At 46.5% G+C, this 17,975-nt stretch overlaps 1 long non-coding RNA gene across 4 annotated transcripts in view; it reads right to left on the bottom strand.

Annotated features, from left to right (window-relative positions):
• Positions 1–5,879: 5,879 nt before the first annotated feature.
• LOC142053300 (uncharacterized) overlaps positions 5,880–17,975 on the bottom strand; it is a 54,513-nt gene continuing 42,417 nt past the window's right edge. The window contains exons 3-6 of one of the 4 annotated variants that reach the window (XR_012659164.1): positions 14,600–14,784; positions 13,463–13,819; positions 9,038–9,545; positions 5,880–7,689 (exon numbers count right to left, since the gene is read on the bottom strand). This is a non-coding gene — a long non-coding RNA (uncharacterized LOC142053300). The remainder of the gene's footprint in view (positions 7,690–9,037; positions 9,546–13,462; positions 13,820–14,599; positions 14,785–17,975) is intronic. The other 3 variants (XR_012659170.1, XR_012659166.1, XR_012659171.1) reach the window with 3 other exon arrangements.

The raw sequence follows: 17,975 nt of genomic DNA, 5'->3' as shown, positions 1-17,975 counted from the left end.
AACAGGCTGGAGAAATGGGTTGGCAGTGATCTCATCAAGTTCAATGAAGGGAAAAAATCCTGCCCCTTGGAAGGAATAACGCCATGCACCTGTACACACTGGGACCTGACTGGGCTGACAAGCAGCTTTGCAGAGAGGACCTGGGGCTCCTGGTGGACTAGCTGACTGTGAGCCAGCAATATGCCTTTGTAGTAATGCAGGCCAACAGCCTTCTCAGCTGCATTAGGAAGAGTGTCACTAGCAGGTCAAGGGAGGTGACGCTTCCCATCTGCTCAGCAGTGGTGAGATGCATCTGGGGTGCTGTGCCCAGTTCTGGGCTTCCCAGTACAAGAAAGACATGGACGTACTAGAGCAAGTCCCTCGAAGATGATTAAGCGACTGGGGCAACTGACATTTGAGGAAAGGCTCAGAGATCCGTGGTTGTTGACCCTTGAGAAAAGAAGGCTCAGGGAGGATATTATCAGTGTGTTTAAATACCTGATGTTGGGAAAGAGTAAAGAAGATGGAGCCAGGCTTTTGTCAGCGGTGCCCAGTGACATGACAAGAGGCAATGAGCAAAAACTGAAATACTTTTTTACTCTGAGGGTGGTTGAACAGAAGACATTGCCCAGAGAGGTTGTGAAGTCTCCATCCTTGGAGATACTCAAAACATGACTAGACACAGTCCTGGTGAACCTGCTTTGGATGACCCTGCTCAAGCAGGGCGCTTGGCCTAGGCAATCTCCAGAGGTCCCTTCCAACCTCAACCATGCTGTGATTCTGTGAGATCTGTTTAAATCGCCAACATAAAGTACAGTTATTTTCAAGTATTCCATCAATTCTCACCTTGGTACAGGACATTTGGCTTTCAAGCCCAACAGCATATTGAACCTTTACCAAACCTGCGAGGCCAGAGTTTCAGTAGAGCTTTAACAACCTAACAAACCAAGGAAGTACAAAACATGCCATGCAAGTCAGATGTTTCTACTACAACAACCATATGATCAAAAGTTTCTCAAACAAAACATTTGCTGTCAGGACAGAGTGGAGCCAAGTCAGTGTGATTCATGTTTTTAGAGTCGATTTTGTAATATGTCTGAAGGACTTAGTGCCACCCAGTGTTGGCAGCTAGAAAAAGGAAGGTTAAATATGGTTACAACTGGGTGTAGCCTAGTGAAACAGGAAAAAAAAGCCCTGCTCTTGCTTTCTGTATTGGGGTAATTCCACAGCAGCTGTGCAGCACCGAGGTCCAGGGGATTGCTGTCCTGCAGCTGAAATGTGGCTTAGCCATCTTGTTAAGAAAAATTCCACATTTTATACTCACCTTTCAAAGTAAGTAATCAGTTTGGGATGTAGATGGCCTCTTTGGTCACACAACTCACTTCTCTAGACTGATGTCAGCCTAGAAAGAAAGCTCTGCTGACTTTTCTGGTTAGATGTTCAGGAATTTACATGAGAAACAACTATATAAGAGGTATCTCTTTCCTAGGATAAGTAAAGTACAATTAAAACATTACCTTTTCCCCCCTTTATCTCAGACACTGCATATGACCTGCCTTTTTCTTGAAGCCTTTTAAACTGGGCAGGTTCTCACGTATATCAGACATAGGAATAAATATTCTCCCAGTTATGATCTTTGGATGACTGAATAATTGCTCTTATGCTTCTGTCCTTCAAAGGACTATATAAAGCTGGTTAAGTGTCATGGTGCCATTTAACAGACATGGAAGGTGCTGATCAGGCACTGTCCTCCCTACTGCCGTGGAGAGCTGGGTCCTGGCCAGGAGGCGATGGACCCGGGGTCCAGAACCCAAGTGGGAAAGGGGAAAGGGAAGCAAGGTACTGAGATGCTCAAACCCACCAGATGCCAGGTGGGTGAGGGGATCCCAAGGTTGTGGTTTCACCTGTCGCAGCCATGGCAGAGAAATTCTCCTTCTAGCATTTTGGGCTCCTTTACTCTGCCCTGAAGTAGTCTCATTGCCCAGAGAAAAAAAGACAACAGCGGTTTGAGCGGTTCTCTGCTGGTTCTTTATTTCAGCCCCTGGCAGACTGAGGATGAAGGAGAGACTGACACAGTTTATCTCAGATTGATACAACAAAAAACCAACAGCAAAGTAAAGGATGTTTGCCCTCTGCAGCAACCTCACCTCCGTGGGGTGCCATGCTGGTTATCCGTGTTTCTGGGTGGGACGTGCCCCTACTGGCATTTTTACCTTTTTTCTCCTACCCATGGAGCCATCTCCCAGTCACAAAGATGATCCCTTGGATTTTTGCCTGCTAACAACAAGCTTCCTTCCTCACTTACCTTTCACTGAGTGTTGGGAAACAGGCCAGGTGGTGCGGCCACAGGTCATGTGCCGAAAACTCCTCTTCTGGGACCAACACACTCAGGGTGTTTTTTTCTTTTCTTGCCAGTCCCATGAGGTTCCTGGAGCACCTGGGAGCTGGGCTGGCCCTGCTGGCTCCCATAGGAAGACCTCCATGGTCATTAATTACATCTGCCTGTCTCACTAGAGCCCCACATGTCCTAGGTGCTCTCCACATGTATAAGATTCCCAGTCCTCCTGTCACAGAGCTCACAGTTTAAAATCCAAGGTGGAAAATCACTAACTCCTGTGCTGACTGCTCAGCCCGTGCCTCAGGAATTTGTCAAAAAGAGAGTTTTCCCAAAGAGAGGCCATAGGACAGTGAGCACAGGAAGAGTTGGGTGGAGGAAGGAGACCAGACAAATGCAGCATTCATGGAAAAAAAGATATCTGTGAGTTCCCCCCTAGTTAGGAAGGTTTACAAAGTAGGTTTACAATGAGAGACAACCCCTGCTCCAGAGGTTTTACAGTCCCAGCGATCAGGATAAAATAGCAGGAAGGGGAAAGGCAGAAGCAGGAGACCTGGTAGTCCCTGTGCTACCACAGAGCAACTCTGCTCAGTTTGCAGGTCCGAGGCATTTTTAAGCCTATAAATAAACTGCGGACGTTAATGATGCCATTAATCTCCGTTGGCTGCTGTCCCAGCTATTTTCAGTGGTGAGGTTACCTTGCCTTTCCCAGCAAAAGTAGGTCTCAAGGGGAGGGTCGGGTGAGCGTTGGGGATGGATGCTCTGTGTCCAGGGCCGGGGCCCACCACTCTCCGTGGGAGGATACTGCCACTGTCCTTGGCAATGCCCCAGGAGAAGGTGTCCTGAGCGCCAGCCCTCCTGGCTCCCGGCCTGGAGGGAAACACACAAAAACAGTCGTCAGGTAATAAATGACGGGAAAAAGCAGAGTGTTGCTGGCTGCAGAGGGAAGTGCGTGACTGCTCCCGCCTAAGGCTCCTGTGGCGGAGACACCTTCTTCATCTTCTGCAAGGAGATGGAGACCCTCCGCTCCCCTGGACCCCCTGGGAGCCTGCTCCCCCACTTCTGCCTTTCCAAGGACAGAAAGTGGCAAGGCTTGGAGCTACAGAAGAGGGGGGAGCCTGGGAGGGGATAGGCCAGGAGTGCCAGCACACCAGCCACACCAGCACAGGGCAGGGAGTGGCTAGGGTACAGGTCCCTGGGGAGAGAAAGGTCTGCCCTGAGAGAGCTTCTCACCCATCACTCGCACCAATAGTCAGTGCTTCCCTCATAGACAGAGAGAGGTCCCTGTCCTTTCCAGCCAGGAAAAAAGGAATATCATAAACTCAAACAGTAAGAGGTGCTTTTCTTCCTTTCTACAAACACTGGGCGGGGTTGGGGGGGAAGGAGATGGACACATGTTACTCTTCTTCTATGCTTGGCATGAAGCTGTTCTGAGGTAGGTCAACATATAGGTACAAAACACATCCTTGCCTTGTCATGTATGGTATGACACAAGAAAAGGTCTGGCTCTGCTCTTCCTAAGGTCTCATGAGGGATCCTGTGAGGAAAGCAACTCCAGTTCCATACCTGCCAGGGAGAAGAGTGGCCCAACATCAGCCTTCAGTGCTAACACTGCACCCAGGGCTGGTTTGACTGTAGATGATATGGTCCTGAGGTTCATCTTACAAGTGTACCATGCTTTTGTTTATCTCATTATTCCTGTTACAATATGCCAATAAAAATGAATCCTTAAAAGAAAACGAAGTTCACACTTACTAGAAATAGGTGCCTTTGAAAATCAGGTCTCCACACTGCTTTCCTTTGACTTTCCTGCTCAGATATCTGTCAGTCAGATACCACCACACGTGGTTAGAGTAATTAATGTTCCTGTGCCATCAGATAATAATGCTGGCCAACCTTTTATCTTCTGCAACAAGCTCAAGAAGCTGAGACATTTGCTAAGTAATACCACAAAAGAGTAGGTGACATTTGGCTATGGTAGCTATTAGGACTCACTCTTGTGAAGCATTCAGTGGCACAGGGCTCAGTTTCCCTATCTTCTCAGAAAGCACCCCCTGGTTTCTGTTCTTTGTGTTGCTTAGTATTTACCAAATTCTTAATACCTATAGAGGTCTGGATGCCACTTCCTTATAATGTATCAACTAAGAAAAATTAAGAGAAATTTTGATGTTTTTCTTACCTTAAAAATGACATTTTGGGGCCAATGTCAGCAATTTCTCTGTTGAAGATCCAGCCCTCTTCACCTGGCTTGCAGCTCACAAAAAATGCGACCCATTCCCCCTCAGGAGCTGCTATGAAATGCATTTAATTTACTTGGGTTTTGCTGTTTTGCCTCAATTATATCCACTGGACCACCTGAAAACAATGTTAATGCTACAGCTTCTATGCTGCAACTGCTGTTTACCCTCTTTTAGGGGTCAAGCACAACACAACCATTTGAAGGTCTCTGGAGGCTTAGATGGCATGTGCATGGCGTAAGGAGGCAAGGATTGGTGCTGTGCATAGCCACTTTGGTAGACAGAGACATAACTGGATCCCGCATTGTGCACTGGATCTGTGAAGGGGAGCTAGGGGCTCACATGTTGATGGCAAGATCTGAGACATGAACCCCAGAGATATCCTACTGTGCAATGGAGAGGAAATCTTTTCCTACCTTAAAGAGCCTAGATAGTGTTCAGCCAATTTTGCAATGCTTTCTCAAAGGCTCCTTTCTGGCCCCTACTGCCTGTAACTGGCACTTTGGGGAGCCTGTCAGCCCCACCGCTCACCCAGGACGCTCCCCTTCTGCACGTGCTGATGCAGGACAGCGGGGAGCAGGCACTGCAACAATTCTTTGGCTCCATGGAGGTGTCTGTTAGTCACATCTCCAGCAGCTTTGGCAGACTTGGTGCAGTTATTATTAACTCCTAATCGCCACTTGTGGACTTTGCTGGGTGGTTGCCAGGATGGGAATTTTCTTTATCAATGGAATTTCATCAGTTGGGTTTGCTTGCCATGCATTAGTTTGTCACATTTAGAGATATAGCCATCTAAATCCTATTGCTATAAACTGAAGCAACATCAGTCTCAGTAGGGAAGTGGGAAAAAAGCCCCTCAAAAATCCCAGTTTTACTCCTCATATTCTGTGTCTGGAGAAACAGCATGTCCGATAAGAAACCAGCTTGCAATTGCAATCTGGCACAAGACACACAGAGATGCTCCAGACAGACTCAACATTCACCTTGACAAAGTAATCAACTTGTCAAGTGAAGGAAGTCATCATGGCCAGAGTGGTGATGGAAGGTAACTAATACTCTCCATCTGCAGCACCAGGCAATTAAGGATTTAAAATATTATAAGAGAGGAGAACTGAAATGTTAGAGAAGAAAACATATATACAGAAGTGGAGACATTAGCAACATTGTAAGGGCCAGAAAAAAGGAAAAGAAATGCCAGAAATGTTTCATATTGGCCCCAAATGAATAACAGCCTCAAATGAAGTGGTTAAGGCTTGTTGCATACGGTAGGAATACAGGCTAAGCCAAGAAACGGTCTCAGGCTAGTAGCACAGAAGAAATTATCTCCCTAGAGCAAAAAAAGTAATCTGTTTATTTACCTCGGTTATGAAAATGTCCTTGTCTCATGATAGCAGCGCTGAGCTCTCTCTGGGCAGGTCACTTACCTCCTCCCCACCCCAGAGGAGACACATAAACCACTCCCCCCAATACATGATACATCTACCCATCCCAAGCGGTCATCCCTGCTCTTCCCAGGAGCGCTGAGCTCCCTGAGTGGGCTCAGTATGCACAGCCCTCCCTACGCCTGGAAAACCCTGCTACAGAAAAACATGGCTGCTAGTAGTAGTGACACTGGAACAAACCCCTGAAGCCTCACCTGCACAGAATTACTCTATGGGGGCAGGGTTACACGAAAAGGGATTTTAATGGCAATACCAGCTAAAATAATTCCTTTCTGCTCACCATGCTGCTCACTCACACCAGAGCATGGCTCCTGCCAATGCAGCCCTTCGTGGCATCAGGATGGGAGTGCTGAGGACCAGGGCCCACAACTGACCAGTCTTAAATAAAAGCCAGCAAAAACTTGTGGCTGCTTAGAAAAATCACCAAACAAAGGAAAAAAAAAACACCTAACATGGGGAGGTCCCTGCTCTGCACAGTGATGAAGAGGTGATGCACTGCATCTCAGAGGTAGAAGTGAGCAGCTAGAGCAGGGATGGGCATTGCTGCCAAAAGTTAGCCTCAGACTATGGCCAGTGTTTCCACATTTCCAAAAGGAGGGGGAGAAGGGTGACAGTGTCTCAGGTGGACAATAGGTGGAGCGAGGTGGGAGAGCTGAGCCCTGCACCAAGGCTTAAGCGAACCAATGCATGCAACCACTGACTGACAGGACTGGCATCTCCAGGAAGGCCTGAGGACGCACACCTGATCTGCACATTATGGAGACCAACAGAAGCAGTGATTCATCAGATCAGTCATAGAAAGCTGAAATTCTCTCATGTTAATGTTGATCATTAATTCTTATATTTGCCTGGGAAAACAGGTCCTGGTGCCTTTCCTACAGAAGGCTCAGGCACACAGCAGTCAGAGCCTGTTGTTGCCTTCTGTAGGACCAGGATGATGCTGTGCTGGCCACACCAGGCAAGAAAATCAAGTTGCCTCCCTGGTCCGAAGTGAGCGCTGAACAGACTAAAGGGTTCAGGAACACTGGAAACACCCACAGCTATATAAGCCTGGAATTTCAGTGTGCCCCTGAAGCTGCAGAGTCTCCTAATGCTGCTGGTCTGAACAGACTGCTTTAGCTAGTTTGGGTTTCTCAGTGTCCTGGAGGAGATATTAGACAGTTTTGAGATTCAGTCTCTAATTAGGTCCCTGTAGTGGTAAGATTGTTTCCTTTATAATCACTCAGTGGGAACTGGTACTTTATCGTCTACTCAATTTTTTATTTCTTTCACCCGTCTTCCCTCCAAAGCCCAGAGTCTCCCAGTCCACGGGATGACAGCTGCAAAATCTTCTGACATTCACTTTAAGGACATTTCTTTTCAGATGCTTCACATTTCCTTTTGACAATCTTCTCAAGCAATATTTACTGCAACTAATGAATTAACTCACAGCTGGACCACTTGCTAGTCTTTCCAATCCAGCACTGTTTTAAATCTTGATTAGCTGGTTTGATTTTTCAAATCTCATAGAACTGCTAAGTCCAAGCTGTGCTGTCACACACCATGATTGGGAGATGGTTCCTCATTCACAGAGCAGCAGCCATGGGCAGTACACAGGCATTAGGCATCTGGGGGGACTCCACTTCTCCAGCAGCTAGCAAAACAGTGTATTATCCAGAGGAAGTAGTTCCGTTCACAGAGAAAGTTATTTGGATAGCTGGAAAAGAGAGAGTCTTACTAATTTAAGCGTATGTGAAAAATGATGCAATGCAATATGCACCACATTTCACAAGCATCTTGCACAAGTGGTATTACACAAATGCACCTTTCTCCACATTTTTCCAGATCCTCTTTTCTGTTTCTAGCTACTGAGCTCATCCTTAGCAATGAACAGATGTCCAGAATTTCAAATTAAGATCCTTATTTGAGTTCCTACATAAAATTAGACTGATTTGTATAGATTCTGCCCTCTCAGGTCCCATGACACTTAGATGGTCTGCAGGTGTTCAACCGTTATGACAATCAGGTCATTTTTATTTTGGCAGCTAACTGTGGTTTTAGGTACCTGATCTTTAGTGATTTGACTTCCAGTTCTAAAATTTTGACCTGAAGGTAAGCAGAAAACTGGCATTTGTAGTCCAGAGCCCAGGAACATGCCAGTCATGGAGTTGCCCAAGTTGAGGCTGAAATGCTAACGCACATGGAGGCTCTTCACTTGTCAGAAAACTTACAACAAAACAGGAAGTTATTAATATCAGAGCCTGAACTGACTTGAGAGTCAAACAATATCAAACAGAAGGTGTCTCCCCTTTTTCCTGTTTATCTCTTGCTGTTTTAGAAGCCAGGGGAGATGAAAAGTCAAAGTGTTTCTCGGTTTGGTGCTAAAAGGCAGTGAAATTGAACCGGCAGACTGTACATCATCACAGTAAAGATATGGCATCTCTCTCCTCAAGACTTTAAAGCTTCTGCTGTACTTTTAAACTAAGAGGCAACCTATTTTGAAACGATGGGGTGGAACATGACAAAATAATGCGGTGCAATGGCATGCAGGAGTTTAGACATAGTGAACAATGAATGACACTACAGGGGAGGGTAATAGGCTGGCCTGGTATCATTATCTTAGGAAAACACTGGAACTAAACAACTTTCTCCTGAGAAAGTGTCATTTGATTTTTAATTAACACAGGTCATTAGGGCTACGGTTCCATGTAGTGTTTGCGTGATGGTTTATCAAACAGGATCAAATTACAGGCAGAGTCCTGGGAGGAAGCTCTACGGTAAAGGAAAAATACAGTACATGCCAGATTATCACTACACGGTACAGAAATAAGTAAAACTTGCTGGACTCATGGCCCAGCCTCATCACATCAGCACAGCACAGACCAGAGAGTACTTAGCCCGCTCTTTTGACTGCTGCTGAACACAGTATTTTCTTTCAAACAAGGACAATTGGAAAAATTGCCTTTTCTAAAAGGAAACTGGACATAGTCCCTCCTTGAAATGTGAGACAGAGCAGGGAACCCTGTGCTGAGAGCAGCTGGTGAGGGCAAAAAAGGAGAGCCAACCTGTTGGGATGCGGGCTCCTTAGCTGCTGGAGCTCTTCTGCACTTCATCAGTTGCCGTGGAGGTGATGGGGCCACTTCCTGTCCCCAAAATCCTCAGAGCATTTCACAAAAGACCCATGTTGGGCTCAGGAAAGCTGGCACTGGACAGGAAATTAAAGGCAAAACCCAAGACTATTTATTTGTTTTGACTTAAAATTGGGCAGGTGATACTTCCTAGTGTAATTTGGCTTTTCTTTAAAAAAAACAAAACACAAAATGCTTAACGCTGGTGGTAGATATATCAGCTCCCTTGGAAAGGTTTCCATTCTCTTGGGGAAGCAGGAGATGTGAGGACTCATCGCTAGGCTCTTTCAGTCTTTCAGAGTCATTTGGAGGTTTGGGCCTGTTTCTTTTTTCCCATCCTATCTTGCTGAGCCACTCACAGCCATGTGAAATAAATTCCAAGAAGCAGATCACTCCCACAGAGCCCAGTGCCTCTCAGTTCACACCAGGAACACACTGTTTGTACCTGCATAAGATAAAAAAAAAGATAGAGGTGCATCTTCTTTTCTGTCCTTGATAACGCTTCAGCTGCAAATGCAAGGAAAAAGCCACACTGTTTTCTTTCCGCTGGGGTTGCAAATGTCAAACAAAACCATCACAGATTTCATTGCTACCTCAAGGAAATATGCTGTAAATGACTTGGAGGGTCCACCACCTCTGACAAGATTTTTTACTTACAGCACTGATGTAAGCAGCATATTCTTCGTGGGAGGGCATGGCAGTACAGCTGTCCCCAAAACAGCATCTTTTCTCCCACTCAGACCACTTTGTGGGGTATTGAGTAAAGAGGGGTACAGCAAGTGGCTGCAAGGCTGCAGGGCTCCCAGCCAGGCACTTTTGTTATCACGGCTACAGTCCTTACTAGACTCTTTCATCTTCCCAAACTTCATCCCCACAAGGGAAGAAAATATTGTTTTCTCTGAACAACAAGGCACAGGAGCACAGGATGACAAAAAGGCTTGCCCCACTGCCTGGAAGATGCATTTTTATGTTACAGCTGAGTCTAACAGCTTCTTGCTGTAGACGTGGACAGGCTCCTCTCCGGCTCTGGTCCTGTGCACCCACTCCTGCCTTTGCACTTTGCTGACTCCCACCTTGAGGACATGGTTTCAGGGATCTAAACCAAGGGAAATCTAACTCTGAAAACCAAATAAGCCTCCTGAGTCCTGTGCTATGATTTTAGCAGCTAGACCTCCTTTCTTGCAAGCAGGGAAAGGAAGAAGGGTAAGGAGAAGTCAGAGGCAGTCCCTTTAAAGGCTTCAATCCAGAGCTATCCCATACTCCTTTTTTTTTTCCCTGTCTCTCCCCAGCTGTCCCTCCAGCAAGCTCCTGTTTCACACCGCAGCACTTCTCAGAGGCCTAGCCCATCAAGGAGCCAAGCTGCTCCCCAGCTCCCTTGCTCAGCACACGTTGGCCTTTCCTGCACATGGCGAACTCGGTGCAGAAGGAAGGAATAACCACACACATCAGCCTTAGCCAGGCACCAAGCAGGATGCAGGAGCTGGGAAGCAGTCCCCTCTTGCAATATACCCTGTGATCAGCCCCAGCCAGCCACCCCTCGCTGCAAAGGGTCTGTAAATCCTGGGATTTACCTGCCCACAGGGTCCTAACAGGTATCCCAGCAATGGGTGGCTCTCGCCTGAGCTCATGGATGAAGAGGAGGAGGAGAAAGGGAGGAAGAACAGTTACAGATGAAGTGGAATTAGGCAAGACAAAGGAGTGATTACTAGGAAGAGAAAATGAATGATATAAGAAAAGATACGAATCATTTTCATGTTTTAAGCAAGAAATGCAAGGGAGCTGAAATGAAGCAGAGTGAATGGAAAGCATTCTGCAGAGTGAATCAGAGAGATTTACAGCAGAATATCAGTTCCCTGTGTAGCTCAGGTCAAACATTGTTTTGCATTTGTAAGTCAGCTACTGAGTGCTCTGAAGGATTCCTTTTGCTGCCCATGGCATACAGTCTAAAGGTAATGCAGAGTGTATCTCTTCTATCAGGGCCTGATACGGTTCTCTCTCAGAGTATGAGAGCCTCACAGGCTTTGAAGTATTAACTTCATGCGCTTCTTGGGCGTGGAAGTGCTGTTCTTCCTTGGAGAATGAGAGGCAAAAGGCAGAGGAGCCGGGAGCAACTTGCCCCAGGGAGTCAGTGGGGCAGAAACCTGGACATAGATCACCTAAGTCCCAAGCTAGCACCTGAACTTCCAGACACACCCTCTTCTCCCCCAAAACGTGAGAAAAGAAGAAACAAAACCAAAGCCATACCACAGTGGTTTAAGTCATTTGAGAGTCCTGGCTGCAACCTCCTACACAGCAATCACCGCACAATCCTGGCTGGTTTCACCACTACCATCTTACCCTTCCCCTCTCAGGCTTTCTGTTGCATCTTGACATAAACTGGGAGCTGCCTGAGGCAGAGGCTGTTTAACCTTCCCCGTTACTTTGCATGTGGCACGCAGTATCATGGTGTACCTCTCAGTTTTTGACTCTGAATTGAGTTTTTGACTCTGAAAGTCAAATTACTTAATGCCACTTTTGTCTGCCTTGTGAAGCCTTTCCATCCCTGGGAGCAGCTGACAGAAGCAATATGTGTGAGCAAAAGCCATCCATGCACACCACTCAGGTTTTACCATCTCTGCTTATTCTAAGTTTTTGATATTAGGGAGATTATTTAGCTTGCAGGCAATAGCTCTTGAGGGTGACAAGAATCTGGCTAGTGAGTCAAAACAAACCTAAAAGACCTGCATGTAGCAGAGGCTGCTTTATAGGAACGAGGACCTGCAAATGAATTTATTAAAACTCTGATACCCAAACTGTTGCTCTGAAGGATTTATGAAATAGAGAGGTGCGTACGTGTTCCTGCTGCACTACTGACTATTCCTATATATCTCCTGTCTCCCTGGCCTTCAGGGCTTTGCTGTGAATATAGTGATGTATACTTTTCCTGAGGAGTCTTGGGAGAGAATCTAGAGGGTAAAGATTTGTTTCAAAGCAGATCTTCAGACATCTGTTTGTACTTATGGCACAAATATTTAGCACACTACAGCACATAGCTGCCTGTAGCTTCAAGGCAAACACAAATGGTAAAAGGTATTAAACACACATAAACATAAACAAGATAGCCTAGAGTAGCTTATCGGTTAGGTGGTGACGGGTGGGGAAAGGCTCATTGTATATTTAAGGCCCAGCCTTTTTCCCACTGATATTTTCTGTTAGTAACAGGCCAGGGAGAGGAAAACTCTCATGCATTTTAGCCTGGCAGTATTGCTTAGATCAGAGTCAGTCTTGATTCGCTCCTGCAGTTGCTCCTGCTTGCTGCAGCATTGGAGTGTAAGGGAAGTCTCTGGCTAGCCACCCTCCTTGCTGGGAGAGGAAGGAGACAACCACTAACGGCAGCTCCGTTTCTGACAGCAATGGCACCTACTCAGTACAGTTACAGTACAGTAACATAGCAGGTTACTTCTACAGCAAAACAGGGAGTACAGCTGAAGGGTAAGGGATACCTTCCCTGGCAGCAGGTGCCTTGCTAGTTGGCCATACAGGAGCATCGGGTAAGCCTCTGGCCTCAGATTACCATTTGGTTGGAAAACAGATGAGCAGATGAAGAGACTATCACCTGCTGTTGCTTGATACTGCTGTACCACCAAAGGCTACAGTAGAGCTGAGACACCAGAAGGAGACGCTTGTACCATTGCCTGAGAGAGAGGAATCATGATTAAGCTGATAGAAGTTGGTGGTATTTCAGTCCCCAGCACTCCTTCTAGGTGAATGAGGAGATCATTTGGCTGTTGAAGTCCCTGACTCATCTCCTGTTAGGATCAGCTGCCTGCCAGTTCTGGTGCAAAGAGGGGACAGAATCAGGGGGCAGAAGCCATAAAGACATGAGGCATGGCAGATGTGCTGGTCTTGATGGGCAGAAACCATTATGACCATCTTAGTATCTCTAGTTCACAATCTTCTGTCTAGTCTAATCCCACCTCCTTGGAGATTTCAAATAAAATGCCACTTGGAGCAGTTCTGCCCTGGACATATGTTGTCTTCTGCCAACTCTGCTGCAGGGACGGTAATATTTGCCAGCGGAGCAGTAATGAACATCTGGGTGGGTCACCCCTTCAGTCACCTCACCATCATTTGCTGGAGCTTATTTTTCAGAGCCCTAAATCACAACACAAACACTAAAAATCATCCTGAAATGGATATGCCTAGACCACAAAACCTTCAAATTCTCTGAAGACGTACAGTCTAGTCTAGCCCAATAAATAGTGCCTTCCCCAGGAGAGCTAATTTTGGTTCTCCAAGCAAAACAGTGTCAACAAGAAAAGCACTTTTACACCGATATTTTTGGCGGTATGAAAACATCCCTGTATATTCCAAGGTACTTACTACACAGGCAGAAGATTCTAATGTAGATCCACATTCAGTTCTGCGTTTCTGGAGGTGAAGAGGGCTTTTCAGTCATGTTGAGCTAATATGACTGAGCCAACAGGAATTAAAGTTATGCCCTTTTCTGCCTGTTGAGACATGGTGAAAGAAAGCAGCCACCTTAAATCAAAGGGTCCAGATTCAGGGAGGTGCTCCAGCTTGAAATCAGAAGGCAGTTTACAGATACTTTGATAACTTGAGCTTTTATCATTCCACAGGCCCCCGAGATCAGTTGGTGAGGGCTGAGTGAGTTTCCTCATATGGTGTTTGAAGGCAAAGTCAATCTACATTTGCTTCCCAACAGGCAAGTCCAGGCAGCTACAGCGTGTTATAAAAAGAGGAGATTAAATGCAAGTTTTGCAGTGCTATTGTCTGAAAAGATACAATCAATTCTATCATTAGGAGCTTAGGACTTAGGATTTTAAATCTGATGTAGGCAGCTTTGAAGCACCAATTTTGTCAAGAATATCCCATGCTTTGTTCTATCTTGAAAACTGAATTGTTTAGCTATTAAAAGAGATTAATGTAATCTCTGTGTCTATGAAATTGGATTTTGAAACTGCTTGCTCATTGTACTGCTCCTATTCGTACTGCTACAAATTATACATCATACCTTGTTAGAGCCTAGGGTGTGCTGGCATTGCCAACGGGACAAAGTGCCTGGTGGGCTGCAGGAGGAGGCCTATAGCTGGCAGTGCGAGGGAAGCTGTTCTTCCCCATAGGCCACTGGTGACACACTGTGTCACTTTGGTCCCCTTGGTGCGAGCAGGCCCAGTAAGAGGGATACTGAGATGGCTAGAGCAGAGCACACACACTATGAGCAAAGGCTGAGGGAGCTGGGTGGGTTTAGTCCAGAGATGGGGAGGTGGAGGGGTGATCTAACATGAGCGTATTGCAAATCTCACCTCCCTTGATGGGAGTTACATGACTGACAGAGCCCAATGCCTCCTGTGAGTGGCAGATGGAAAAATGAGGGACAACAAGCCCAGGCTGGAGCTTGGGAGATTAAAATGGATGTTAGGGAAAACATCTCCCAGAAAATGGGACCCTCCGTCCTTGGGGACTTTCAAGACTTGGCTAGACAACACCAAGGCTTACCTGACCTAGTGCAATAGCCCTGTGTTAAGCGTGAGCCTGGATGAGCTTGGGCCTTCAGAGGACTCTTCCAACCAACATTTCTGTGTTTCTGTGCTTTCTCTAGTGAAGGAGGTGAACTCTGTTCAGTTCCATGGATCTGTGTCCTTTTATGCTGTCTAAGGATCTGGTCCTGCAGTCTGAAAGTCCTGAAACAGTGTTTAGAAAACATTTCAGAAATTTGGTTTGGAAACCTTTCTTCTGCTCACACAGTCAGCTGCAGTCTGCTACAGAAAGCTCTGGAAACAAATTGTCTGAAACATCTGGCTTCACAAAAAAATGAGAGCAAGTGCAGGATTTTTCTCAGCTGTGAACCACCACCTCCTTGGCAGATGCAAGCTCTCAGTCATCCGGAGTCAGAAAGCAAGACTGGACAGTCCCTCACATTTGGGCCAGTACCAGTTCTCAGGGCAATCTTGTGTCGGGCCATGGTGGCCACAATTTTGAGCTCCACCATGTCAGTTTGGGCTCCAGGAAGACAAACATAGTTACACAGAAGATGTGCACATGCACAAGCAGAAGTCCGATGCTTCTCCCTAGAGAAAGAGGATCTCTTAACCTCAAGGGTAGAACTGACTGCGAGGACCAGATTGTAACAAAAGTTAAAATGGACAAGTTGGGCAAAAAGCAGCAGAGTCAAGCAAAGGACTTATAACAGTTGTATCAGTACATTGTCCCATCACACAAATATTCTCCAACATATTCTGTTCTTCTTGTAGGATGGAATGTTTTATCAAAGGTAGGGACAACCACCTACCCCATCCTAATTTGGGGTACATCACGGGATCCCAAAACAATATCTCTGAGCTCCATGCTGAAGAGGATGCTGGGACACAAGTGAGAAGTATGAAGAAGACTCTGCTGGCCCTACACCTGCCTTGGGAAACCAGGGAGCTCAAAAAAGCTGTCTTTGCACTCTGGAAAACCAAAGCTGAGGCTGGTTCTAGTGAATTGGAGGCAGTAATGAAAGGCAAAGCAGCTCTGCTGAGTGTTGCATGCTTCACCTCCTGCTCTCCCACCACATTTTTCTTTTCTTGGCATATTCCCCAGCCTTTCTAAGGAGGATAATTTAAAATGGGTGTCATCCATGCATAGAGGGGGAAAAAAGCAAGCAAGGTAGCAAGCAAGGTTTCCTCTGCTGGTATAATAAGCTGGCAGCTTCCAAAAAACTAACAGTAAAGGTTAAGAAATCCAAGCCCCTCCTCCACGTTGCCTCCAGGTCTCACAGCCAGCAGCAGCATGTTGTGCTTTCCTCCAACCCCCTCTTTGCCTTGGAAACATGGCATGGTCTAGCCATGAGTATTGACAGTCCAGTTGCTTCACTCAGAGGTAAGTGGTAGAAGAAGAGATATCCCAAGGCAGGAGGCAACTGCTGCAGGGATTTCTGCTTGTTGTCAACTAACCCAGACCATGCCTCCTTGCAGCAGCTTCAGTTCACTTGAGGTTTCTGGCTATAGTGACTTTATTACTGCTTCCACTCATGCACACCACTCCACAGGCACTACAGCAGGCTCCTTTTCTGCTAACAGAGGGACCATGAAGCATCCTCTCGTTGTGTGAAGCAATTGCTCTCTCTAGCGAGAGATTAACAACTCCAGACCCCAAATTTCATAATGTTTGCTAGTCCCTTGCATCCTCTGTATGTCCTCTGCTATGTTCCCCTCTCTTGGGAAAAGAGGACCTATTTGCAGAGTAAACTCATCATGACAGCAGTGGCTAGAGCTTCTGACAAGCCATCCCTCTGCAGTGCTGTGGCCCTAAAGCGCTGCCCTGTGTAGGCAGTGGTTAAAAATAAAAGCATAGGGTTTTATAATGGTTATTCATCCCTTTTTGCAGCAGCTGAAAATCGAATTTGTTCCCTGTCTTTCCCAGAAGTATCCTTGACTGCAACGGCTTGAGAAGCACCCTGGCAGTAGCAAGGTTGTTGCTAATGATTGCTCCAGGGCAGTGGAGGATTCGGTGCTCCTGATACAGGTAAAAGAGCAGAAGAGAAAAAAGCCAAATGAGTGGTTGCCTGTGTTTGGTTATGCTCCTCCTGATGCATCTGGCAGAGACTGCAGAAATGGCTAGATGACTAATGGAGGAATTTGTAGAATATGGGGAGCCCCACACCCCAAAGTGCCACAGGCACAGACCTTGTCACCACTAGCTGCAAACTGCCCAACACTGGTGGATGGGACAAAGAACTAGAGTCTGTGTCCTCTGCTTTCAGGCAGAAAAAAAATCTCTTGTATTTTCTCTTTCTTTTGGACTTTGTAAAGAGTTTTAGAGACTGTTTATACACAACTTCTTTTGTCCAGTTGGTTGCATCTGGGTTACTTGTTCTGTCTTTCTCTCCAGTTTTAAGCACTTCCTCACTAATTGCTGTTTCCTTGACCAAAAGCTTTACTTTTGCCTTCTGAATTCCATACTGAGTTGACAGCACACGCATACACAGCCCGATACCACCCTCAATGCCTCCCAGGGCTCTGAGATGCCCTCAAGGCCAGATCCAAACCTCAAAGTGAAGACATGGCAAAAAAGTGCTGCCTCAGGGCTTCTCTCCACCCAAGAGCATGCTGGCAGCCTGGGTGCCTGTGCTAACCTTCTCACCCCAGACTATATTCAGCCCACAACGACTTGCTCCCGGCAGCTCCATTTGTCCTCCTCACCTGGCAGACAGCAGCCCCACAACCTCTGCTCACTGTCCCAGGTACACTGAGAGGGCCAGTCATTCTGGGGAGCTCTTTGCAGCAGTGGTATTGTGGTAGCTATGATGGTCCTAATTAAAACAGACCAAATGGAAAAGGGATCCCCCAAAAGGGATGGCAAAGATGGCTTCATAGAAGGATGACATGGAGTGGCAACAGTTCCCTCGGGGTTACACTAGCACCAAATACTGCGCCTTGATGGAATGTGCTGCAATTAGAAAGCCCACCTGCATGTACATTTTCAGCTGGCAGGGAGACTGGCATGGGGGCTGGGTGGAGCTGCTACACGTGCTGCGCTGTATGCGTGCTTTGGAGCCAGAGGAGTACCCAGCCAGTGCTGGGAACTGACGACATTTCATATGTACACACAGCTTTGCATGATCTTACCGGTATCTGAACATCTGCTACTGCTTAAAAGACAACTCAGTCCTGACCTACATACGGAGATGATCTTGGGTGTTGTTTTATAAAGTAGTGGATAGGCCAGAATGCAGTGCTACTAGGAAAAAGCCCAAGTGAGCACAATACTTTACATTTGGCTCTACTTGCTCCTGGTGCCACTATCCTGCCCATATCCATCAATTATTTCTTACAGTCAACTCCTTTGGAGCATCTTTCTTTTGATCCTTGTTTAGAGTCCAATGCAGCAT

This window comes from Phalacrocorax aristotelis, chromosome 1, assembly GCF_949628215.1.
Source record: "Phalacrocorax aristotelis chromosome 1, bGulAri2.1, whole genome shotgun sequence".
Lineage (NCBI taxonomy): Eukaryota > Metazoa > Chordata > Aves > Suliformes > Phalacrocoracidae > Phalacrocorax > Phalacrocorax aristotelis.
Note: the sequence above shows the minus strand (reverse complement) of the source record. Positions and strands in the feature narration are given on the sequence as shown.